This window comes from Canis lupus, chromosome 29 (genome assembly GCF_048164855.1).
Source record: "Canis lupus baileyi chromosome 29, mCanLup2.hap1, whole genome shotgun sequence".
In the NCBI taxonomy this organism is placed as follows: Eukaryota; Metazoa; Chordata; class Mammalia; order Carnivora; family Canidae; genus Canis; species Canis lupus.
The window spans coordinates 24,411,898-24,438,387 of record NC_132866.1 but is presented as its reverse complement, the minus strand read 5'-3'; the positions used below and the strand labels follow the sequence as shown (position 1 = coordinate 24,438,387).

Here is a 26,490-nt window from a genome sequence, read left to right as displayed (position 1 = left end):
TTGATTTCATGGAGTGTGAAGAGCCCCTGCCCTGCAGGCTGGAAACGTGCTGGTCAGCTAGAAGGTCATGGGGTGTTATGCTGACCGCTTCTCCATCCTAGGCCCACAGGCTCTAATCAGGGCTTCTCTGGGCAAATGCTGGGGAAAACAAAGGCTTAGGGGCACCTGGGAGAGCACCCACAACAGATCACCTAAATTGATTAAGGTCACTCAAGCCTCAATTGACAAACACCTTCCTCAAACTGGCTTATGCAACAGAGAAAGAAATCTTGCTGGATGCAGGGGTGGGGTTCACAGAGCCTGGGGCTGGGAGCAGGGTGGGGCTTTGTCCATCTGGAAGCAGGGCTCCATGTTCCCAACACCCCTCTCTCCTGGGAGCGCAGAGCGGACCCCCTGTCTCCTGGGTGTGCAGGGTGGGGCTGTGGCCACTGGTCCCTCCTGGAATGGGGGGCCTCCGCCAGGAAGGAGATGCGGTGTGGCTGGAGGAGAGCTGAAGGGGTTGATTCCAGGAGCTCTGGTCTTCCCTTCCTGCCTCATAGGGGAGCAGCTTCACTTTTCTCTTGCAGTGAGTGGTGGAAGATTCCATTTGGAATAACGATTCTGTTGTGAAGAAAGAAATTGAAAATGACTGGACTACCTAATTCCTTGGCTTCCTCACATAGTCTGCTGCCAGGAGATTCCTGTATGTGATTTATCACCTAAGGCGTCTAGGCTTTCCTTTTTAATTTCTTTCTTCCCCTGAAAAAATTTCAAAAAATTTAAACAGATTCTTTAAAATATATGTGTGCATACATATGGGTTTTATTCATCCATCCATTCATTCAACACACGTTTACTGAGTGCCCGCTAGGGGTTCTAGGTTCTGGGGACAGAGCCTTGGACAAAGTAGAACCACCCCCTGCCCTCCTGGAACTTCTGGCTGGGGAGGTGGTGACAAGTGTGTTGCTCTCACTGCAGTGGCTTCGTAGCTTCCAGTCTTGCTCTTCCCACCACTGCTAGGGGACTATGGTCCTGGGTTTGTGTTCCCAGCTCCTGTGTGAGATCTGAGGAGATGTGTCTCACAGCCTAGCTCACCGGTCAGAGGCCCAGGGCAGCCTCAGAGCCCAGGGAGTGCCTAGGAGGGTTTGGGCTCCTATAGAGGAGGTGGTGCTCTCTCACACCCAGGAGTCCAGAGCGGGAAGTGGTGGGCACCCGAACTCCTGACCAATTCCCTGCAGCCACAGAGAGTTCCAGAGAAATTCCTTGGGCCCGAGGTGCCCTCTCTAAACCTCCCTTGAGAAATCCCAGGAGTGCAGACAAGGGGCAGTCATGTATTAGCACGTCTGGCTCCATCTCCTGGGCACTTTGGTTTCTAAGCCTTGGAGGCTTGGGATCTGTTGTGGTTGTGGGGCAAGGAGCATGGAATACAGAAAGGGGCGAGGAGAGCCTGTGACCCTTCTGGGTCGGCCTGCTTTCCTCGGTTCAGGGCAGGGGAGGAACTTAATAGCATATGGCAGCAATGAAGAGCTCAATTTCTGGAAACAGACCGGGGCCTCAACTGGGATCTGTGCTCTGCTTCCCTGGGTATGGCCATTTCTGGAAAGGGGCCAGGTGGCCACGCCAGGTAGACAGTAGAGAGACAGAAGATGAACAGGCAGGCAGAGAGAGCAGGGCTAGTTGGGCCAGGGCTCCTCCACCTAACAAAGCTGGCGTGTTCTACACAGCAGCTGTATCTGTGGTCTTCTCTCTTGTCTCGTACCCCTCAGCTCAGAGTAATGGGCAGGCCCAGGGGAGGCGTTGGACAGGGCTGGAGATGAAATAAGATGGAAAACTCTCTCGTTTTGCTGCCACCTGCCTGAATTCCCAGGCCTGTGTCCAACAACTCGTGGTCAGTGAGCCTGGGACGGCCTGCTGGTGAGAGCTGATGACCACACTGGCTGGAGGTCCTTGGGAATGTGCCAGCCCAAGTGTCAGGCAATGAGATACCAGAGAAGAAAATCATTGAGAGGGTGGGCAAGGGGGGCCCTGGGACAGCAGCTCTTGATGAGAGTGAGGCTGTGAGCTACTGGAGGGGGGCACCATAGGTGGCTTGTTTCCCTGGCGCTGGGCAGAGTGCCTTACAAGACATCTGACAATTGGATGGAGGGACAATGGCCAAAGCTTCCAGGGATTGTGGTGAGGCTCCTGGTGCCTCCTTCCCTGCTCAGCACCTTCTGCACATGCTCTGTGCTCCTGCTGAGGCCTGGCTCTCCGATCTGCAGAGCTGTCTGCCAGCCCAACACCCAGGAAGCTGTCTGGCCGAATGTACTGCCTTTCTCAAGAGGGTCTGAGTTTTAATTTTTTTTTTATTTATTTATGATAGAGAGAGAGAGAGAGAGAGAGAGAGAGAGAGAGGCAGAGACACAGGCAGGGGGAGAAGCAGGTTCCATGCACCGGGAGCCCGATGTGGGATTCGATCTGGGGTCTCCAGGATCACGCCCTGGGCCAAAGGCAGGCGCCAAACCGCTGCGCCACCCAGGGATCCCAAGAGGGTCTGAGTTTTAAGAGGAAACAATGAGAGGGCAATTCTTTATCTAGATGGGCAATTCTCGAATGCAATCTCCTCTTACCTGTTTCCTCAAGATTTTAATTGGTATTCTGTAAAACTTATATCTTAAAGATTTTTATTCATTTATTAGAGCATGTGAGAGAAAGAGAGATTGAGAGAGAGAGAGAATGAGTATGAGCAGGGGCAGAGGGAGAGGGAGAGGGAGAAGCAGACTCCCCACTGAGCAAGGAGCCCAATCAATGTGGGGATCAATCCCAGGACCCTGGGATCGTGACCTGACCTGAAGATAGATGCTTAACCGCCTAAGCCACCCAGGCTCCCTTCTGTAAAACTTATTAAATTCTATGTCAAGTGAATTTGCTAAACCTTGGACATCTTAGCTTCATCTTGAAGATTTAAAATGCACAGCAATATATCTAAGGCTCTGAAAAGTCCTGTGGTTTAAAAACGACCTATTTGATTTTTCTAAACGATAATTCGTCTTATTGAGGTATGGCTTGCACACAATAAAATTCACTCATGGAAGAGTGCAGTTCAATGAGTTTTGACAAATAGATACACTCAGGTAACTAACTCCACAATCAAGATATAGGATGTTTCCATCAGCCCGGAGAGTTCACTCATGACCCTTTGTGACCATCCTTCTCCCCCAACTCCCGAGCCTTGGCAACACCAATCTGTTCTCTACAGGTATAGTTTTGCCTTTTCTAAAGGTTCACGTACATGGAATCATACAGCAAGTAGTCTTTTGTGTCTCTGGTTTCTTCCCCTTCACATAATGTTCCTTGAGCTTCAGTCGTGCTGTGTGTATTGGCAGTTGGTTCCTTTCTACTGCCAGGTAGGAGTCCCTCGTATGGAGCACCCCCATTTGCTGACCCACCCACCGGCTGAGGGATGTTAGATGATTCAGAGTAAAAGAGCTCTGGATATTTGTAAGTGCTTGGTAAACACAGATTTTCATTTCTTTGGGGGGAAACACCTGGGAGTGGGCTTGTGTCACTGTATTTGATGAAGGGACATTTAAATTGAACATCTGTGAATAAACATCCTGAAGAATAGTTTCAGAAACATGGTTCATGCTCCCTTGAATGTTGGGGCTGTCAAGCCATTGAGGCTTCCCTCCTTACGTCCACAGGCAGAGCCGAGGTTCCTAGGCCAGGGCCTCTGCTCAGCAGATATTCAGGAAGGTGAACGGGTGACCCTGGGTTTGCCAAGTGGAGCTCAGCAGGCAAAGGCCCCTTGAGCTGGGCGTGGGTAAATCAGCCTTAGAACTGTGGCAGCGACTCTCACGTGGTAGTAAACTCAGCCCCTGACTGTGTTCTCTGCTGTCTCTGCTCTCTTCCTGGGTGGGGAGACCGTGACTCTGGTCTTCGGGCCAGGCTCTGTGTCACTTTTCAGTGATTCTAAGAAGGACAGGTGGGAGCCACAGTAGTTGCTACCATGAATGCCATCACCCTTACCAGCAGATGGTGGGGGAGAGGCTAACTGAGAACTCCTGGTGCATATAAAACAAAAGCCAGCCAGAGGAACCTGCAAGGTAAACGCTATCATTATCGGGAATGTAAAGGAAACAGCATCTGTCCCCTGCCGTGGCAGGAACCGGAGCTGGGGTGCAGGGGAGCTCCCCGAGGCCATGCAGGCAGGCAGTGCTCACCGAGGAGCGAGGGAGCTGACAGCTGAGTACTTGCTTCTACTGATGTCACCTGGAGAGAAGATCAGGCTTGGGTAGGTCTAGATTTTAAATGTTTCATGAGCAACCTGACTTCCTTTTGTTTATTGTCCAATTGCTGTCTGACAGTGATTTTCCAATTTAGTTGACCAATTAAAGTTGGAAATTGCATGTTGCTTATCCCACTTCATGACTTTGGTTGGGGTGTCATATGTCACATGGGATAGACCTGGCTGGGTGGCCAGCTTCTCCGACGCAGGGGCCCAGGCTACAGGAAGCACAGGGCACTTGCAGTCAGAATCAAGAATTTAAAAACTCCTTTTCTTCCCTTTAGCTCCATTCAGCTCACAGACCCTGTTGCTATCTGGAAATATTCCCTAAGTATTCTGTTGTTTTGTAGAAAGAGCACAAGACTCTGGAATCAGACAGACCCAGTTTTCCATCCTGGCTCTGTTATGGACCAGCTAAGCAGCTGAAGCCAGGCCCTTCTCTGGTGACCTAGTCTCCTTGTCTGTAAAATGAAGAAATGTCCCTCTCCAGGGCAGGTAAGAGGAGTATATGAGAAACCGCATCTTCTGCAGATAGACCGACCAGGCTTGCTGCGTACCAGGTGTATAATCAATAGGATTAACCTCAGAGTCCTAACCTCAGAGTCCTGGAGCCACCCTACATGTCCCCCAGCCATAGAGTGACCGTGCTGGGGAGGAGGGGGGTGAGGAGTGTGTGTGGGGGGGAAAGACACTGGTGAGACAGTCATCTACCAGAACTGCCCACTCAGCATCCTAGAAACCTGAAACCCCAGGCCCAGAGATTTCCTGAAAGGTCTTTAATCCAACTGCCCTCCCCATGCTGGAGACAGCTTCTTTGTGCTGAATGGTCAGAAGACTTTCCTGAGAACATCGGTGGGTGAGGACATAGTCTCTGTCACTTATGCTCCGCAACCTCTGACTGGTTCCTTACTCTCTCCCTGCCTCAATTTACTCATCTGTAAAGTGGCACAGGATAGAACCGACCTTGTGACATTGCTGCCAGGAGGAGGTGATAGATATAAAGTGCTTAAAGCAGTTCTTGGCAAGACAATCCCCTTGATAAATGCCAATTTTAGAAGCTTTCCATGGGGCACCTGGCTGGTTTAGTCAGAAGAGCCTGTGACTCTTGATCTCAGGGTGATGAGTTCAAGCCCCAGGTGGAATGTAGAGATTACTTAAAAAGCTAAAAGCTTTTCTTCCTGTGCATAACCTTCTCTGTGATGAGGAACTTGCCAAGGCCAATTATATGCCATATCCTTCCTGGCACTTTGGGCAGCTTTGTGTCCAGCAAAGGGAGTTTCCCTGTCTTCTTCAAATTTCCACTTGGGAGTCGATTTGTTATCCTTCTCAGGCTTGCTTTCTTTCTTTCTTTCTTTCTTTCTTTCTTTCTTTCTTTCTTCTTTCTCTTTCTTTCTTCTCTTCCTTCCTTCCTTCCTTCCTTCCTTCCTTCCTTCCTTCCTTCCTTCCTTCCTTCCTTCCTTCCTTCCTTCCTTTCTTTCTTCTTTCTTTCTTTGTTTCTTTCTTTCTTTTCTTTCTTTTTTTCTTCAGAGAGCTATCATTTCTTCTCTGCATCTTTTCCCATTAACCTTGACACCTCTCACTCAAGAAAATATCACTAAGTTGAACCATATGAAATTTCCAGTTTGTGTATCAAAAGCTGCTGAATGCCGTGATTTCATACAGTTCAACCTAACAGTGGGCTATGCAAGTGGCACCACCTTTGGGCCCCTAGAGCCACAATTACCACTGTCATGTTGAACACCTCCTGCTGGGTCCTGTCTCACATCTGGTGGTGTGTGTGTGTGTGTGCAGGAGTCTGTATTTCTAATAAGGTCTCCACTGATGCAGTGGAAAGAAAACTGGCCTCAGAAACAGGACACAGATGGGGGAGCATCCTATGTCTAGCTGGCCACCCAACCTTGGGCAAGTCTCTAGGCCTCTGCTCTCTAACCTCCATGATGGAAGTTTCCAGAAGGTGGTCTCTCTGATTCAGGAGCCCTGAACTCCTATGGTTCATGAAATATTTATTAGGTACCCACGAGGAGCTGAAGGTTACAAAAAATGTATAAAAAATATAGCCCACACTGGCAAGGAGATTACTGTAGTTGGGGAGATCCAGTTCAGGGCAGTTGGGGTGAGCAATAGCATAATGCAAAGTAGCAGCAGAAGTGATTTCACTGAGGAACGAAGAGCTAACTGCAACTATAAGTAAATGATGGCCAAAAGCTCAGAGGAGAGTGAAGGCATGGTAGATGGGGTAGGCTTCCTACTGGAAAAGGAGACTTTGAAGAGGGTCTTGGGTTGAGAGAAGGAAGATGTGTCTTAGCTTTATTTCTCTTTGGTGTTCCCAGCACACTGGCTCCTAAAATGTCAACAGCCTTAAGGTACTTCATTTATTCACTTGCTCATTCATTCACCCCTCTATCCCTTCATTATATTCATAAACAGATATTGGGTGCTTACATGTAGTAAACAAGATATATTTAGACTCTGCCCTTATGGAGCTTCACAATGTACCAGAAGGATCAGATATGAGAGGAACACACAAATATACCAAAAATGAAATGCAGTGTTTTGCAGAGAATTAAAACAGGATGAAACATTAGTGACTATATGATGTCTTGGACCGGAACAGGAGTGAAGAAAGGCCTCCCTGTGACATGACACGTAAGTCAACATCTGAATGTTAAGAAGGAGCCAACCAGGACGAGATCCGGACCAAGGACTCTAGGTGGGGGGAGCTGCTGGTGCAAAGGATGTGGGGTGGGAATTAGCAGGAACAAAAGAAAAGCATGGCAGGAAGAGTGAGGTGAGAGATGAAAGGGCAGTATATGATATATATGGTGAAGTAGGCAGGGGTCAGAATGTAAAGGGTTTTGTAAACCAGGATAAGGATTTCATGCTTTATTGTAAGTGCAACAGGGACCATTGAATGGCTTTAAGCAGAGGAGCATAATTTGACTTATGTTTTTGAGAAATCTCTCTGCCTTCAGAATGAAGAATGATTCTAAAGAGGCAGAGTGGAATTAGGATGCCTGGTGAAGTTATTGTAGAGGTCCAGTTGAGCAACAGCCATGGTGTATACTAGAGGAGTGGTTGACAAACAGTGCACAGATATTTAAATGCCCAGGGCGGAGAGGGTGGGATAGACACACAAGGAGGTAGGGCACGGTCTTAATATTTAAAGCAGTTTCTCAAACATCTTTTTGCTGCCCTTGTGGGGAATGTTGTACACTTGCATCAGAATAAGTGTGCAAGGGGTGTTGGTTGGCTCAGTCAGTAGAGCGTACAACTATTGATCTCAGGGTCATGAGTTCAAGCCCCACACTGGCACAGAGCCTACTAAAAAGAACAAAAACAAAAACAAAAAAACAGGGTGTAGATTCAGCAGTGATTCTCAGCTGGGATTCCCTGGAACAGTAGCAGCACCTTGTTGGGAGAGGACGTGGGAATACTCTGGTATCCCACCCATTGCCGCACGCTCTTATGTCCTGACTACTACACAGATCCTACCTATGCGTGAATGCCTAGGGTAGCTGCCCCGGTGATGGGCAACATTTATAAATATAACCCAGTGTGACCTCCTGAAAGCTTGTTCCTTGCTGTTTTGACCACTTGAGGATATTTTGATTCTTTGTGTACAAAGAAGGTCATTTTAACATTAGTTTTTGTTGAAAAATGATTTTAGAAAACAAACTCTAGTAAGTACATTTATTTTCTTGATCATCTTCTGCTATGTGATGAATCTAAACATTTCTAACCATTTTGGTTTTCATTTCCATTTTCATTAGGAGAAATTCTATTCCATATATACTGTACAATGAATATTTGGTTTGTCGCTCAGGGTTTTTATTTTTCATTATTTGACCATTATAGCTTTTGCCATGATGGCTGATTTCACTTTTTTCAGGTCCAGTTTTCTCGGGCTCAATTTTGCAAATCTAAATTGTGTCAAGGAGATAAGGTTCTTTAGTTATATTTCACTATAATGAAATTTATTATGTACAGTTTTAGCCAGTCAGTTCTATTTTCCATTCTATATTTATTACCAGAAGTATTCATTATGAACCGAGAAAAGCCGGGGCACCTGGGTGGCTTGCTCAGTTGAGCATCTGACTCTTGACTGTGGCTCAGGTCATGACCTCAGAGTCCTGAGATCGAGCCTCCGTGTTGAGCTGTGGGCTCAGAGGGGAGTCTGCTTGGGATTCTCTCTCCTTTTCCTGCTCCCCCGCCCTCTGCCCTGCTCATATGCTCTCTTAAAAAAATAAAAAAATAATAAACTGAGAAAAGCTGATGGTTGTATTTTTATGTTGTGAGCTATTATCTCAGGAATATCAGTATTGTCCTCAAACATGGGCAGCCCAGGCTGGTGGTGAGTGCTCAGGCTCTAGAGTCAGGCTTTCTGGTTTCAGGCCCCGGTTTTACCACCTTCAAGTTGTGCGGTGTTGGCCTCAGTTTCTTAACCTAAAAATGAGTGTCCCCCTTCCAGGTGGCTGCTGCTGTGAGGCAATGAATGCACATCAAGCACATGTCACTGTATCAATAACAGACCTGATTCATTATTCTAATGAAGGCAGTAGCCCCACCGCTCTATTAAGAAAGCTGGAGTGGGTGGAGTTTGTCAGTTGTCCCATGTCCCCACTGCACTGTCTTCTTCCATCTTATTATCTGCTTCTCTCTCCTCAGAAGCCTCTTGGAGTCTCATCCCCACTTACTGGAGGTTTCTCAAAATGCGATCCATAACCTACCACAGAGTCAGTTTGGAAAGCTGTTAAAATGCAGATTTCTGCTGAACTAGAATCTTACAGCAGACCCTTGAATCCTTTTTAACATACTCCCAGGGATGCACACTGAGGCATGAGAGACTTAGGTCCTTGGCCCCAGAGGTCCTTCACAGGTAGATAGAGACCTGTTCTTCCTGCCAGCCCAGGCGTCCAAGAGGCAGGCCTACCCCGAGCTGCCCCCTGCCTAAGATTTGTAGCAATAGCTGCTAATTAATGAGCACCCCAGAAGGGCCAGGAGAGCTCACCACCTTTCCGGGACTCCTAAGGTCTGAAGGCCACCATCTGTGTCAGAGGAATAGGCTTGCCCCGACCCATACCTTTAAAAGCAGCTGAGGAGAAGCATTTCTGTCATTTTTAGCTGTCCAAGGCTCATGCCAGTAAAGCGACATCATGACCAATGAGTGCTGGGGATTTCACGGCCGCGGGTCACTGACAGTGCAGAACCCCTCAGTGTAGCCACAGCCAGGTGCACCCTCTCGACTGTCTCCTCGTCTCTACTCAGAATCGACAGTGGCCACAACAGATGACCGCCCCCCCCCCCCGAGGAAAATGCAGATGCCTTAGGTCAAGTGAGAGAAAATGCTTGACGGGATGCTGTACTCTTCCTCCTTCGTCTCCGCGTAAGGCTGACCAGGCTAACCCGTTGTCGCGGCCTCCCATGAACCTGGGGGGCACACGGAGCTGACAGGCAACCTGTCGTCAGGTGGTTTAAACGCCTGCAGCCACTGCTGGATCCTCGGCCTGGAGGGCTCCCCTTGCCTCTCTGGGCACTGAGCCGGCAGCTGAAGAGCGAAGCCCCAAGCCCGCGGGGCACCTGGAAGGGCCCAGAAGCCTTGGGATTGGGGTTAGGTCGGTGGGCTGCTGCAGCTTGCCCGGCTCTGCGGCCCGTGTCTGTGCTGATTGGTGGGTTGTTAAATCTTTTGACTGTCACCCTGGGGAACAGCTTAATATTTTTTCTCGGTACAATGCTCCAGGCGGTCATTACCAATTGATCAACTGTTAGTAGTTTACATGAAATTTATTTACCATCTGTGGATTTAAGTCCTGCCTCTCGCAAGGGTATTTGGTTTTTCTTATTATTTATTTATTTATTTATTTATTTATTTATTTATTTATTTATTTAAGACTTTATTTGTTTATTCATGAAAGATACACAGAGAGAGGCAGAGACACAGGCAGAGGGAGCAGCAGGCTCCCCACTGGGAGTCTGACGCAGGACTTGATCCTAGGGTCCCAGGATCATGCCTTAAGCCAAAAGCGGATGCTCAACCACTGATCCACCCAGGCATCCCGGGTACTTGTTTTTTTTTTTTTTTTTAATTTTTTAAATTTATTTTTAATTTATTAAAAAAATCTTTTATTGGAGTTCAATTTGCCAACATATAGCATAACACCCAGTGCTCATCCCACCAAGTGCCCCCCTCAGTGCCCATCATGCAGTCACCCCAACCCCCTGCCCACCTCCCCTTCCACTACCCCTTGTTCACTTCCCAGAGTTAGGAGTCTCTCATGTTTTGTCACCCTCACTGATATTTTCACTCATTTTCTCTCCTTTCCCTTTATTCCCTTTCACTAATTTTTATATTCCCCAAATGAATAAAACCATATAATGTTTGTCCTTTTCCGACTGACTTACTTCACTCAGCATAATACCCTCCAGTTCCATCCACGTTGAAGCAAATGGTGGGTATTTGTCATTTCTAATGGCTGAGGAATATTCTATTGTATACATAGACCACATCTTCCTTATCCATTCATCTTTTGATGAACACCAAGGCTCCTTCCACAGTTTGGGTTTTAAGTAGTGTGCTCTGGAAGTTAAAGAGCAACACTCCCAGGATAGGATCTCTAAGGCTGTCCCTTCTGGTACTGAACTTGGAAGGAAGTGGGGGTTTTCAAATCTTATGTTCCGACTGGCTCTGACCCTTGAACACAGGACAGGACAAACGAGACAGACAACAGAAAATCCCCCAAAGCCTCAGCACTGGGCAGGCTTCCAGCAGAGCAGAGGTAGCTCATCTGGGGCCACAGTCAGGATCAGCATCCTTTGTGTAGAAGTTGGATGGTTTCTCTGTCACACATCTTCTTTTTTGCTGCCTATGGATAGCAAAAGTCACTTAGCATCCAAACAGAATGACTCATGCTTTGAGTAGAAATAATTTTGCCATATTAATATGTTTTTTTTTCATAAGCAGCAAAGTGCCTTGATTTTAAAAACAGTTCTGGTCATGCTATCACCAGTAACAACCTGGGAAAACGTGGAATTGTGAAATAGGGCTTCTGGGGAAATGGAGTAGAGGGGGCACAGCAAGAAAGCCCCTTTGGAATCACTGTCTAGATATTGAGGATGGTCCCGGGGGAGATTCCAAAGTCTCCAGACTTTGCTTTTAGACTTGCAGAGTTGCCATGACTCTTGTTTCTGGACTGAGGTCCAGAAGAGTTAAGTGACTTTTCTGAGATCACACAGCTAGCCCAAGACGGAAGCAAAGTCAATAGAATCCCGACTGCATCTTCTATTGACTTTAGACAACATGTCAATGTAATCTATCTATTTCTGGGTAACCCAGGGGTGTCATTAGGAGCTAATTACCATATAACATTGCAGGGAAGGGCTGGCTGAGGTGTGTGGGTCTGTTTGCTCCTATACTCAATGGGCTCATTTAACGTAGTTTGGTTGTTTGCTCCTGGTACTTCTTCAGTCTGTCTTTGTCATCGTCAATCTCTTATTGTGACTGCTTCAAACAAATCTTCTAAAATCTATTTCCCCAGGCCCTATTGACTGTGAAAGTACACTAGTAATTTAATTTTGCATAATGATTCTCCCAGCATGGCTGGGGGAAATCTCAGCAATGCAGTTGTGTCTCCTCCCTCTTCCTCCTCTCCATTCTCTGGGCCCTCTATACCCTGAGCCCTCTGCACACTCTCGGGCAATGCACCATTCCAAGACTGGCAAGGAACAGGGTCCAAGTTCTACAACAAATGGTGTGACTGTAGGCAAGCTTCTTAGCCTCTCTGAGCCTAGGTTACTCCTCGTGTCTCTCAGGTAGGATGTGAGGCTGAAATGCCTGCATGCAGGTTTTTTTTTTTTTTTTTTAAACAAACTCTAGTTTTATCCCTGCACTTAGGCACATTCCACTCTCACCTTAGATTATGGCTGGTTAAAGGCATGTCTGTACTCTTTGGTAAGATTCAGAGTCCTTGAGGTTGGTGACTGTGTTTCCCGATTCTGGGTCCCCCTGTGCGGGGTATAGACTTGCTGCAGTCTCTCCATTCATGCTTGCAGAATAGAGAATATCGTAAGTCAGTAAATTCTGTTGAGGCAGGTTGCAATGGCTGTGTTGTCACCTGCAGGCTCAGAGACACAGGTCTTTTCTTCCTCTCCATATCCAAGGAAATGCAGTTACCAAAGCCTGGACATCCAAGAAAGGTGGAGTATCTATCTCTCCGAGTTATGACCCCTTTTTGCAAAGTGGCCCCACTGCAGAGAGTCTTTCTCCCAAGACAGGGTCAGATTCAGGGAGCTAGCTTTAAAGCCCTTGTGAAATGTGCTGACCCACTCCTTCTCCATAGGTGTGGAGTCTTCAAGGTGGCACCCGTTCCCCTAGGAAGCCATGACTTTGAGTGGCTCTGAGTGTTTCTCTGGAGCAGTCTCCTGATTCCCTCACAGCTGGGCATGGTTGTAAGGTCAAGCACTCTCCACATGGCTAGCCATGTGGAGGCAGAGCGGCTGATGGAGAAAGATGAGATGAGAGGAGCCTTGAGAATGGAGGTGAAAGAACGAACCAATGGGCCCCAAGGAGGAGAAAGGGAGTGGAGCTGGCTGTAATCCCTGCTCCTGCTTCTTCATGAAGCTGCTCTTTCTGTCAACAAATCTCCCTTTTCAACTTGAGTCATTTCCTTCCGTCACTTAGGCTTTGATCGCCCTCAACAAATAACCCCCGACCAATTTCTTCTTTAAGCCATGAGGATCACATGGTAGGTTTCTTAAAGGAATTTCTTTTTCTTTCTTTCTTTCTTTCTTTCTTTCTTTCTTTCTTTCTTTCTTTCTTTCTTTCTTTCTTTCTTCTTTCTCTTTCTTTCTTTCTTTCTTTCTTTTTTTTATTTGTTGTTGAGAGAAAGTGGGAAGAGGGCAGAAAGGGAGAGAGAGAGAGAGAGAGAGAGAATCAAGCAGGCTCCATCTCCACACCCAGCACAGAGCTGATTCCAGGACCCTGAGATGATCTGAGCCCAAATCATGAGTCAGATGCCTAACCTTAACCTGCAGAGCCAGCCAGGTGCCTGGGGGTGTTTCTAGTCTTGCCTTTCCTTGAATGCACAATTTGGGGCAGGGTAAGTAAGAGATGCTAGTGGCACAGTAGTTGTTGGTTTTTTTTTTAGTATTTAAAAAATTTTTGTTTAAATTCAATTAATTTACATATAATGTATTATTGGTTTCAGAAGTAGAGGTCATTGATTCATCAGTCTTATATAATGTCCAGTGCTCATGACATCACATGCCCTCCTTAATGTCCATCTCCCAGTTATCCCGTCCCCCCATGCCCCTTCCTTCCAGCAACTCTCAGTTTGTTTCCTATGATTAAGAGTCTCTTGTGGTTTGTCTCCCTCTCTGATTTTGATGATTTATTTTTTCCTCTCTTTATATACATACCACATCTTCTTTACCTATTTATCTGCCAATAGACATCTTGGCTCTTTCCATAGTTTGGTTATTGTGGACATTGCTGCTATAAATATTGGGGTGCAGTTGCCCATTTGGATAATTATGTTTGTTTCTTTTGGGTAAATACCTAGTAGTGCAATTGCTGGGTCATAGGGGAAGCTCTATTTTTAACTTTTTGAGGAACCTCCATATTGTTTTCCAGAGTGGCTGCCAGCTTGCATTCCCACCAACAGTGTAAGAGCGTTCCCCTTTGTCCTCATCCTCGACAGCATCTGTTGTTCTCTGACTTGTTAATCCTAGCCATTCTGACTGGTCTTAGGTGGTTCCCTCATTGTGGTTTTGATTTGTATTTCCCTGATGCCAAGTGATGTTGAACATTTTTTCATGTGCTTGTTGGCCATTTGTAGGTCTTCTTTGGAGAAATGTCTGCTCATGTCTTCTGCCCATTTCTTGATTGGATCATTTGTTCTTCAGGTGTTGAGTTTGGTAAGTTCTTTATAGATTTTGGATAAGAGCCATTTATCTGATGTGTCATTTGGAAATATCTTCTCCCATTCTGTAGGTTGTCTTTTGGTTTTGTTGACTGTTTCCTTTGCTGTGCAAAAGCTTTTTATCTTGGTGAAGTCCCAATAGTTCATTTTTGCCTTTGTTTCCCTTGCCTTTGGAGATGTGTCTAGGGAGAAGTTGCTGTGGCCAAGGTCACAGAAGGTGCTGCCTATGTTCTCCTCTAGGCTTTTGATGGATTCCTGTCTCACATTTAGTCTTTCATCAATTTTGAGTCTATTTTTGTGTATGGTGTGAGGAAGTGGTCCCGTTTCTTTTTTTTGCATGTGGCTGTCCAATTTTCCCAACACCAATTGTTGAAGACAGTCTTTTTTTCGATTGGATATTCCTTCCTGATTTGTCAAAGAGAAGTTGACCATAGAGTTGAGGGTCCATTTCTGGGTTCTCTGTCCTGTACCATTGCTCTTTGTGTCTGTTTTGGTGCCAGTGCCATATTGTCTTGATGATTACAGCTTTGTAATACAGCTTGAATAGTAGTTGTTGGTTTCATTAATGATGAGCCTGGGTAGCACTAGGCTGGGCACAAAGAGTGTGTCTGCTCTGGAAATGTCAACAATTGTCCAAATGTTTCAGGCAGAAAGGTAATCACCTCTGTTCCGCGATAGTGTGTGTGCCTGTGTGTGTGCGTGTGTCCATGAGTCTGGTCCTTTAAACATGTCATGAGCTCCTTTTATGGAGTTCTTCAGTGGTTTTGAACATTTGAATGCAATATTCTTAGATTGCCTGGTTCATTTAGTAATTAGAGTACATTATTCTTGCAGATTGCTTGAACCTTATACTTTCTTGGTGTTCAGTTCTCTCTGAGCCTCCTCCAGACTACTGCTGGTGAGACATTTGGGTAAAGTTGTAAACGCATTTGCTGTATCTTTCTACCTAAGTATTTGCAGCAGGTTTTATGAAGCTTGTAAATATGAGCTGATTTTCTTTTACATATGTGAGTCAGCCTTATTTTGGTCTTAAGTGACTTTATGAACCTGCACGGATTAGAATAAACACTGAAGCCAGCAATCAGTTCTATATTTAGTTCTTAAACAGCTAGGATTTGTGTGTGTGTGTGTGTGTGTGTGTGTATGTGTGTGTGATGAATATTAAGAAAAAAATAGGGACGCCTGGGTGGCTCAGCGGTTGAGCACCTGCCTCTGGCCCAGGGTGTGATCCGTGGTCTCAGGATGGAGTCCCACATCAGGCTCCCTGCCTGGAGCCTTCTTCTCCCTCTACCTACGTCTCTGCCTTTCTCTCTCTGTGTCTTTTAAGAATAAATAAATAAAATCTTTAAAAAGAAAAAGAAAATATATGTGTGAGCACTGACTGCTGCTATGTGTGAAGCTGGTTGACCTGAAGATGGGCCTGGTAGGATTTCTGATCAGGTGGGGCCAGAATCGATAGCTGAGAAACCTCTTTCTCTCCCGAAACCCACTGTTTGCTTGCCTTCAAAATGGGAGAGAATAATAGTCTCCCATTATTGGGATACATCTCGAGATGGGACATTCCCCGTATTGGGACGGTTGTGCAGGTCAAAGGAAACAGGTGATCACAAGGACCTAGCACAGTGCTAGTGTCTAGCTGGTACTCAGTAAAGGCTTACTACTTCCAGAATCTCAGCCTTGAACGGACTTTAAGGTTCTAAAGAGTAAAGGTATGTGTGTTTTCTGCTGTGTCCCTGACAGTTTCTAGGAAGCTCTGAGCCAAATAAATAAGAATATAATACAGATTTTGACATTGGATTAAATTGTCTGCCTGGGCCTTTATTTTATCAGAGTCCTGCCAGAGAAAAGTTTCCACTCAATGTTGTCTTGGGTCATCGTGAATAATAGGGCAACAAGGTAAGGTGGAGAACAAAGGGGTCGTCAGGGTCTTTCAACCTTGACTGCTTGGGTTTATGTCTCAGCTCAGGCAATTTAAGGGCTGTGTGACTTTGTATGTGTCATTTAGCCTCTCTGTGCTTCAATCTCTTCACCTGTTAGAAGGGCACAAATATACTAATGTTTTAGTAATTTTATATATATATATTATATTATATTATAGTTATATTAGTTATATAGTTATATTAGTTATATTATATGTAGTTATATATATAATCACTATATATAGTGATTATATATATAGTGATTATATATACATATATATGTATATATGTGTGTATATGTATATATACATAATTAATACATGTAAAATGCTGAGTGTGCCAGGCACACAGTGCTTGTAACCATTATCATTACCTTTATTATTACTGTCAGTGGTTAAAAGAGTGGATTTTGGTGGCAGAGAGATTTTGGTTTGAATCTTGGCTCTGCCATTTACCAGTTCTGTGACCTTGGATGATTGTTCAACCTTTCTAAGTCTCTGTGTCCTCCTCTCTTATATGGGGGTGTCTTTTATCCCCTGGGGTTGAGCATCAAATAAGACAAGATATATAAGGACTTAGCATTGCACCTGTTACAGAGAAAGCACAATCAATGTTTCCTATTATCTTGAGAACTCTCTTAATTTAACACCATTCATTCAACAAATATTAGTAAAGTCTGTGCTAAGTGTGGGCTTGGTAATGAATAAAGTTTCTTCCTTAATGAGGAAGCACGCACATCTTTTCTGTTTTGGAAGAATATTTACTTCCTCTACCCTAATCAGAACACTGTAACATCGTACAAGAAACTCTGTTGGAGAACATAAGATGGCGCCACTGGAATCCCCAAGCGGGGGTGCTTGGCTCTGTGAGTTGGGGTTCTCATGAGGAGAACCCATCTACAAAACAGTTGCATCCCTGGGACCTGGGATGGGAACTAATGGCATAAGTAGACATGGGCATTAAAGGGGTGACTGCTCATCCTGGTCTCTCTCTGCCTGCCTTCCTGATGTTATTATTAACTGTGCCCTCTTCCACCTGCAAACTGTCTTGCTAGATAGAACATGAGTGGTTTTCCATTCTTGACCTAATTAAGAAAAACACCTCCACCCAGGTCAAAGGGATGTGGTTGGAAGTACCACTTGGCCAGCTCTAACATTCAGGAAGGGATGCAAAAGGTGAGGGAGCCTCTCTAGTGTTGCCAGGGAGGCCACAGGAGCAAAGAAGGATGGACAAGACATCTCCTTCCCTCTCCTGGAAAAATTATGGATGTTTATTTTCTTCCTCTCTTTTTCCAGGTCAATACACACCATAAGAACTTTGCCATTTTCCTAGATTCTGCAGGGGAGTGGCTACTTGCCAGAGGGAGATGATGCAGAGAGGCCAAATTAAAATGACAACTGAACAACAACACTCAGGTGAAAGGAACAAGCAACCAGCCTGGAGGAAGACACTTCTGGCCTTAATTTAAATCCTTTTCTTTCTTGGTTGTTTGTTGTTGTCAGTGGGGAAGGGGAAAAGTGGTTGGTGGACAGTGTGCAGCTGGATCTGTGTTCTCCTCTCAGTGTCCTCACTCAGTTATTATGACAGCCCAGGGGGAGGAGATGGTACCATGAGTGGGGGGGGGGGGAGGCATTGGCTAAATATTTTGTAGCAGTGTTCACTAAGACTCTTATTAAAAAATAATTAAGTATAAATAGCAAGACAGATATGTCCCAGGATTTCTATAATGCTGATGTGTCACTTTTAGGAGCAGGACAAAAATATATTTTATAAAGAATAATAAGACTGATAGTAAAGCTCACACAGTGATTACTGCATGTCAGGCTTTTTTTTTTTTCCTCTGAGTGTTTCACATGTACTTTGATGTGGAAACAAAGGCAGAAGAAAACTTATTAAATTTCCTTACTACCTACAGCCCATGGACAAGTCCTTGAAAAAGGCAGAGTGACGTTCCTCTAGGGACTCAGCTGCCTTGATGTTGACACTTTTGCAATCTTAGTCCAACCCTCAGGACCCTGTGAGTCTACTTTAATATATAAAAATTTCTTTGGAAACCTCCTTTATCGCTGCCCTCCCCTAGATATATGTTGGCAATCATTGACTCACCAATATACATCTGAAGTGTTTCATGACTGAGGGTTTACTAAACAATAATAAGTGATCTTTCCCAACAATAGCTAGTGCCCTCAGGATCCTGGGAACCTTGTTTCCAAAATACCTGGGAAGTTTACACTCTCCCTAACCCCCTCCCCTCTTGAAAGTATATAAAAGGCTCCAGTACAGCTCTTTCTGCCCATGGGTCCTGACCCCATGCTTTAGTAACACCACTTTGTGCATCAAAGATGTCTCAAGAATTCTTTCTTGGCCATTAGCTTTGAACCCTAACATCTTCTCGTATATTATACTTATTTGCTTAATCCTAACCTCTGAGATGGACTGGTTCTCATTATCCCTAGTTTCCAGATGTGGCAACTGAGGCCCAGAAATATTAAGTAACTTGTCCAAGGTCAAATGGCCAACCAGATTCTACCAAGGCAGTCGGGCTCCCTAGTCTAAGCTCTTAACCAAACCCGGTAGCACCTCCTAGGTCGAAAGTCAGCCTGGGATTAGGAAATTGAGGCACAGAAAGGTTAGGTAACTGGCTGAAGTCCCACAGCTAAAAAGTGAGAACAGGACTCAGGCTCAGTCAGCTTTGTCTAGCTCCAGAGACCATACTCTCAGCAGTCACTCATGCTTTTCCTCTTTCTGAGTTGGGTTCCTTAAAAAGATTATCATGAAGATCAAGTGAGACAAGGTAGGTGGGTGTGTTTAGACAACTGTAAAGCACCACACGAGCCATCATTCATTAACTAGGTCTGAGGGCTGGAGGGCAAACAGGGAGAAACTCACCTTGTGTTTAAGGAGCCTTGGGCAGAGGCTGCAGAAAAGAGACCCACACATTTGCAGTGAGGAAGTTGAACGGTACAGGTGTGAGGTGTGAGGGGGTCTTAAGACCAGATGGGGTTGGAAGAGTGGAGCATTTCTCTTCTGGTGTTAAGTGGGAAAGTCAACAGTCTGACCCTGGTAACCTGGGACCCTGGCTCAGAGAACCCAAACCTTTCTTAGCATCGTCATTAATGACAACAACAAAAATGTTCTTTTAGCCAAAGACATTCCGCCTCCTTCCTCCCACCACTTTTCCTTTATCCAAGCTGCTTCCAAGCATTTCCCCAGGTTATTGGCTCTTTTTAGACACCTCTGCAGAGAGGTCCTAATTTGCATCATCATCTGGAAATCTTTACTTGGAGCCCCGCCCCGCCCCCCTAGCTATAAGATACCTACCGAACTGCACTCACCCACAACAGAGATTGCAGCTCCTTTCCTCCCAATCCTGTCCACCCCTCAACACCCACCCCCAAATCCTGATATCTGATGAAAGCCCAGTTGTCTTCCTCCGGGGGCCACGCACCTGTCTTTCTCTTCAAGTCCACTTATGGCACATTTCCTTTCATCTGCTCAGAATCTGTCTTAAATGTGAATCCACGGAACAAAAACCCCAACACTCAGAAGCACTGTAACTTTGTTGAATTTTGCTCGGTCACAACAGTTGTCTTCTTTGCTGCTTGCCGATGCCGATGTCCTGTCAACAGAGACTAAATGGCAATGTTTGGAAAGATAGCAACATTAATCATATGGAAGTGATTTATTTTTAATCCACCACACTGCAGGCTGGCCCCTAGTTATTTGTGAATTTTGTATCAAGCCCAAACTTTGAAATTTTGATAATTGGTTTCTTACAGTTCCATTATTTCTCCTTTTCCTCTGAGTCTGATGTGTGTGGAAAGTTTCCCAAGTATGCATCCAGTAAATGAAACCTATATATAAAGATAGGCACAGTGACATAAAGTAAAATAAAGCTGTAGTTACTCATTTATGTAGTGAATATTTATGGCATGTCTTCCTTATGTCAGGTGCCGTATAAGGGGCTGGGCACAGTAATGACCAAGGTCGGTGTCTGTCCTCACGAACTTGTTAGTAGAACACAAGTCGATGAAACAGCAAATAGACATTTTACACATTGAGATAAATTCTCATAGTGAAACAAGTATGGGTATTGTGAAAGAAAAACATAGAAGGAAAAACTCAGGAAGGGGTGGTTTCTGATCACCCAACCCCAAAGACCTCATTTTGCAGATGAGAAGAGTCAAGGATAAGTTCCCTCCATCCTATACAGATGACCCCTGGCAGACCCATAGCTAAAGAAACTGGTACCTCTTGGAAGAGAGACCATTAGATCTGTGATGAAATGCACCATCTTCTTGTGATGGGTTTTCTAGGAGGATTTCTCTCAAGGATATGGGATATATAGTTAATGCATTTCTGGGGAAATGCATTCTGGTATTCTTCTTTTTTGCACTGTTAAGGGCAGGATGCTGTGGAAGAATGATTTCTTCCCTCACTTTCCAGACTAACTCAGAATTCTTGGGGATGGGGGGGGAAGGAGGCCCCTAAACTCTGGATCCAAGGTCTATTGGATCCAAAATCCAGGTGATTTATGCCAAGGAATTGGAGGCAAAAGCAGAGCCTATGAGAAAAGGAGTAGAGAGGTGGAGAAATAGAAATGAGAAGAAGCCAGAAACCAGGACAGCAAGCTCCTGGCAAAGTAGGGACAAGTGCCCCATTACTTGGCTCAGCATGTGCTCAAGGGATGATAATCCCAGTTCACTAATAAACACCACCCCCATTTGCTTCTGTCTATGGTCCCCTTTCCATATGAAAATTCTTTTTTTTTTTAAAGATGTATTTGAGAGTGAGAAAAGAACAAGTATGAGCAGGAGGAGGGGCAGAGGGAGAAGAAGAATCTCAAGTAGACTTTCTGCTAAGCAGGGAGCCCTATGTGGGGCTCTATCACACAGTCCTGGGATCATGACCTGAGCTGAAATCAAGAGTCAGACACTTAACCAACTGAGCTGCCCAGGTGCCCCCCAGATGGGAATTCTTTTTTTTTTTTTTTAAAGATTTTATTTATTTATTCACGAGAGACACAGAAAGAAAGAGAGGCATAGACACAGGCTCCATGCAGGGAGCCTGACATGGGACTCAATCCTGGGTCTCCAGGATCATGCCCTGGGCTGAAGGCGGCATTAAACCACTGAACCACCAGGGCTGCCCCAGATGGGAATTCTTGATGATGGAACCAACTTTGGTTATCTTTGTGGTCAGATCTTCCTCACAAGTAGAAGTTATCTAGCAGCTTACTACAGAGCTGGAGTGTCACTCCTGAACTGTCTCAGGGGCCACACACCCCTCCATCCTACCCTGTATTGGCAGAGCACTTACCATGAAGAGCAAGGTAACTTCTCTTGCTCAAAAATCTTTAATCATTCCTCGTGGGATGTTATACTAAGATCAAGCTAGACTTAACAAGCATTCTGATTTTCTATTGCTTTGTAATGAACTATCCCCAAACACAGTAACTTAAAATAACTATTATTACCTCTCATGATTCTGGGATTAGTGGGCTCAACAGTGATTCTTGCTTGGCATCCTTTGTATGCTTGCAGCCAGAAGTTGTCCAAAGGCTTCTTCACTCACATATCTGGTGCCTGAGCTGGGATAGCTGGATCAGCTGGGGTCTCTTCAGACATCCTTACCTTTACATGGCCTCTCCGCATGGCTAGCGTGGGCTTCTCCATGTCTGGTGGTCATAGCGTAGGCATACTTCTCACAAGGCAATGTGTTTTGCCAGAAGGCAGGATGAGGAAGCTGCCAGTCTCTTAAGGTCTGGGCCTGCAAACTGGCATAGTGTCACTCTGACATTTTCCGTTGATCAAACCAGTCATAGAGACCATCTATATTTAAAGGGGAGGGACAAAGATTCCCATCTCTCAATGGCCCAAGTATTGAAGAATTCGTGGCCATCTTTAATCTGTCACAAATCTGCTGCTCCTTCCAGATGAGAACACTTCATATTTGTAAAAAAGCAAACATATCTCCATGAGCTTTTTTCTTTACAGGCCATGCTTGCAACCTTTAGATCCCTTATGCCCTTCCCAAATCCCATATGAGTCCAAATTGTCAAAGTGCTCCTTTAAGACCTGACATCCAGGACTTGATTCATTATTCCAGATATGGCTGCCCCAGTACAGAGCGCAGTGAACTGATCAATATCTCTCTTCTGGGAAATACAATTCTATGTATGCAGCTTAAGACTGCATTCCTTTTTGTTTTATCAGCCATGTTACATTGTTGATCCATATTGAGCTAAAATGACATTATAAAAAGTAATTGCAGCAAATGTATAAAATATGAAACAACACAAAATAAGATCACCTATATTTTTCACTATTCAGAGTTAATTGCTGCCTTTTGAGTCTTTTTTCTATTAATATTCTGTATATGTATTTATGTGAATGTGTTTTCAGTAAACTGCTTTTATCCACTGAAGAAATTGTTATGAGGATTTTTCTTAAATCAGGGAATTCCTTCTATATTATCATTCATAGTGATGGTGACATACTGTACTTTGTGAATTACCTACATCTTTTTTGAAGGAAATGCAGTTAAGCCAGGTCTTCTCCATTCTCTACTTGTGTAATTCTGTTGTTTTTTTTTAAACTTAAATGCAGGACTATCTTTATATTAAAAGTTATCTTGTTGCTTTTAGGATAAATTATAGTAGCTTGTTATGGTCTTTTAAATCTTGATTTCATCAACCAATCTCTCCCAGGTTTATATGATTTTAAAATCAATAATACGAAAATCACTGATATATCATTTTAAATAGGATAAATCTTCACAGCATTCCCTTGGAGGCCACTCTCTACATTTCATTACTCCATTGATCAAACACTCTTTGGCTTTGATAATTAATCATTTTATCTGTACTATCATATGGCTCGTTTCCTTATGTGAAAACAAGAATTTTCAAAAACAGAGAAAAAAGATTGCCAACTACTTCACCATTTGGATTAATTATGTCTGTTATGGTCCTGTTTATGCCCATATTATCATTTTATTAAAGAAAGGAGATTGGAGTGGTTTGGTGTAATTATTCTTTTGGAATCCATGCTATTGTTCTGGAGGAAAAGAAATTCATCAACTACTAAAACCCAATTCAAATCTCTTACAATTCATGAATGTACAGGTTGGACCTAAAGGTCTCATCTTAAGACATCTCTCAATTGGGAGATTAAAAATAATTTCTTTTTAAGATTAAGCTTTTTGTTACTGTTGTTTCTCTCTGTCATATCCAGTTGCTGGTGGGAAAAACATGAGACTAATTAGTTCCTTCAAAAAATATTTAATTGAAAAATGAACACATTTTTCTATGTTCAAAAACCAACTACTTAATTTTCCAAGGATTAAATACAACTCATTAGACTGTAAATAATAAAATCCATTTTTAAAAATCCAGATTACTTCCCAGTTCCCCCACAGCCCTCCAGAGAGTACCCCCAGTGGCTCAGCATTCTCATCTTTAAGTCCTGGAAGCACACTTCACTGTGTCTCAGTTGGGAAAAGCGATTTGGACTCATCAAAGCAGTGATGAGCTTTCTTCTTTCTCTTCGTTTATCTCAGACTTCTGAACCCTGAAAAAAACATTTGTTCTACCTTCTCCGTATGAAGATTAGTTTTCCTGAAATAATGGAGGCAAAAGAGAAGTGGAGTAGTTGTGCTTTCTATCTGCTCTTCCCATTACATTGTCTGCTTCAAGTAATGGATCCATTTCTTTCCTTTGTAAACTGCCTGAGAGCTTGCTCATCTTAAGACCCTCCACAATGCCTAATGCAATCCTTTACTTGTTATAGGTATATTAAGCAGAACTTTTGGTTGCCAGGGACCAAAAAACATAAAATGTATATAGACGATCCGACGGCAGACAAACTTCAGATACAGCTGGGTTAAAAGATCCAAATTACACCATCAGGACCTGGATTCTCTCTCTCCATCTCTCCTCAGTGCATTTCTCTCCGATTTCACTCTGAGGCAGTTGTCACCCATGTGGGACCTCAAGGACTGCATCTTCACAGCTCTGAACTGTGAGGAAAAAGGAAACTCCTTTCTTGGTTGCTCAAGCAAAAGTCTCAAGGTTAGCTCTTTGACCTGATTGACTTGGATTAGGTCATGTGTCTATTCCTGAGCCAATCAATCACCACAGCCCTGAGCTTGTGGTGCCCCAATTGACCTTACCTGAGTCACATGACTACCCATGGTGTTTGGGGTATAATCAGCTCTACCTAAGGGACAGTGGGAGAGTGCGGCACTGGTACTCCCTCTGGAAGAAACTCTGAGTTTCAGTATCAGGAGAATTAAGGAAGGATGCTGCATCAGCAGAAAAACACATTATTATGACACATTTTTAATCGAATATTTTTTGAAGAAATTCATTCGTTCCATTTTTTCCATCAGCAATTGACAAAGAGAAACAATAACAAAAAACAGTCTGAAAGAATTTATTTTTAATCTCCAAACTCAGAGATACCTCAGGACAAAGACCTTTCGGTCCAACCTGTACCTTCATGAATGGTAAGGGATTGGAATTGGGTTTTCGTATTTGACCAATTTCTTTTTTTCCTCCAGAATGTGTGAGTTATTTTTCATTGTGTGAATTTCCAGAACGCAAATATGATACTTCCTACCATCTACCCTTTAAAGAAAAGGAGACTTCTCACTTTCAACTAAAATAACATTTGTTGCAACAGGACTAGGGTACACATTAGAAACGATGGGCTTCTAGGTTGTGGTGGCCTTGGAAGAGCTGAGATCTTAAAATGACATCCTGCTAATGCATTGGAGTCCATCTCTTGGTGGCTTGATTCCACCCTCCTAAAGTGCAACCAAGAATAGGAGTCCAGAAGCTGGTGCCCTGATGATGAGATGGCCTGTTTCAAACAGTCAGTATATAGTCAGAAAAACAGAGCACATGCTAGATAGTCCAATAGAAGGAGTTTGAAATGAGGAATTGATTACAAAGGCACTGGGAGAACTTGAGAGCCAAACAGGACCATGAGGCAGCCCAGATATTAACAAAGCAGGAAGCCTCTACAAGCTCTGAGGTGCAGGGAATAAAGGGAGGAGATGGTGTGATCAGATGCTGACCTGGGATGCTGGGACCATCCAGCAGGACTTAGAGCACCAGGGGCTTCCCAGCAGGACCTGGATCTATGAAAAAGACTGCCTCCTGTGAGCTGGAACCAGAGAAGGGATGCCAATCCAAGCAGAAAGAAGGGGAGAAATACCTTAATTTCTCCTTCTCTTTTGCCTTCCAGTCTCCCAAAATGATCTCTCACTGGCTAAACCAGAAGGCAGCTAAGCAAGGCAGTCAGGGAAGTGTAGCTTTCAGGGCAAAGGAAAGGAATGTATCTGAAGCCAAAACAGCAAATGAGTAGCACACTACTTACAGCAAGATGTGAAGACTGGGGCTGTTTTCACATGACCAATTAGCAGCTCTTATTAGTCCTTTTCTTTGTTGCAGTAGAAGGATTTGAAGCCTTTCTGCTCTGAGGAAAAGGAAACTCAGATTTGCTGATTCCGACCATAAATCTACTAGACTATCAGAGACCAAAGAATGGTGGGGGAGGGGGTGAAGCAGGGGTTTGGCAGAGTAGGGAACTAAAAGAAAATGGAGGTGATTCAGGGGTGTGACATATCTTGGGGAGTGTGGAGAGTCCCCTCCAAACTGGAAAGGCAGGGAGACAGAGAGTATTGTCAATGGTTCCTTAATGAGAGGAGTCCCGCTTGACCACAGAGTACCTTACAAAAGGCCCCCAGCCCCCAAGCATGAGATCAACAGATGACAACCAAGAGGGGACTATTTGGAGGGGTTGGAGTCATTCTCTGTAAACTCAAGGGCAGATCATAGTAGCTGCACCTTCTATTATTCTGTTGAGGATTCCACTGGATTGGCCTCTTGCCTAGGGCTACCCTCTGGGGGAGCTGCTCAACAGTATCTCCAGACCTTGCTCTCCTTTCCTCTCACCCTGTGTGGGCATTGCCACCTGATGGGTAAGCCCAAGAAAATAAAGCTCAAAGCTGCAGTTCTGAGTACTTAGTTGGGTACAGAGTTTGAACAGTGCACATTTAAGTGATAAGTTCAGAGAGAATTGAATTGTCTGAATGTCTCTGGCTTCAGAGCTTTAAATAGTGAGGGTTTGGACAATGAACAAATCCTATATTTTAATATTTTAACAGCTGGCACAATCAAACTAGTGTTCTAATTGAATATCAGCCCTAGCCATACCCTCCCTCCTCCAGGAAGCCTTGGGATATTACGACCACCCACAGGCACTTTACCAGATCTATGGCTGCTCTGTAAAGGCTTGGTGTTGGGAATCCATATTGAGATTTCAATTTGTGCTTTATGTTGTAGTTATAAGCTACAACATAGGTTTCAAAAGCTTGTCCAAGAATATAGAACATAGACAAACCT

The 26,490-nt window shown here is 44.4% G+C and overlaps 1 long non-coding RNA gene across 12 annotated transcripts; it reads right to left on the bottom strand.

Moving 5' to 3' along the window:
* Window positions 1-26,490, bottom strand: LOC140620907 (uncharacterized). 12 transcript variants are annotated; one of them, XR_012020654.1, is made up of 7 exons: window positions 26,355-26,490; window positions 25,463-25,561; window positions 21,556-22,322; window positions 19,857-19,933; window positions 19,528-19,711; window positions 18,969-18,996; window positions 15,912-16,190 (listed from the first exon to the last, which is right to left on the bottom strand). It is a non-coding gene; the product is annotated as an uncharacterized lncRNA (long non-coding RNA). The 12 variants fall into 12 exon arrangements; XR_012020656.1 differs by having other exon boundaries at window positions 15,920-16,190; window positions 21,556-21,855; window positions 25,463-25,556; XR_012020650.1 differs by having other exon boundaries at window positions 15,921-16,190; window positions 21,556-21,855.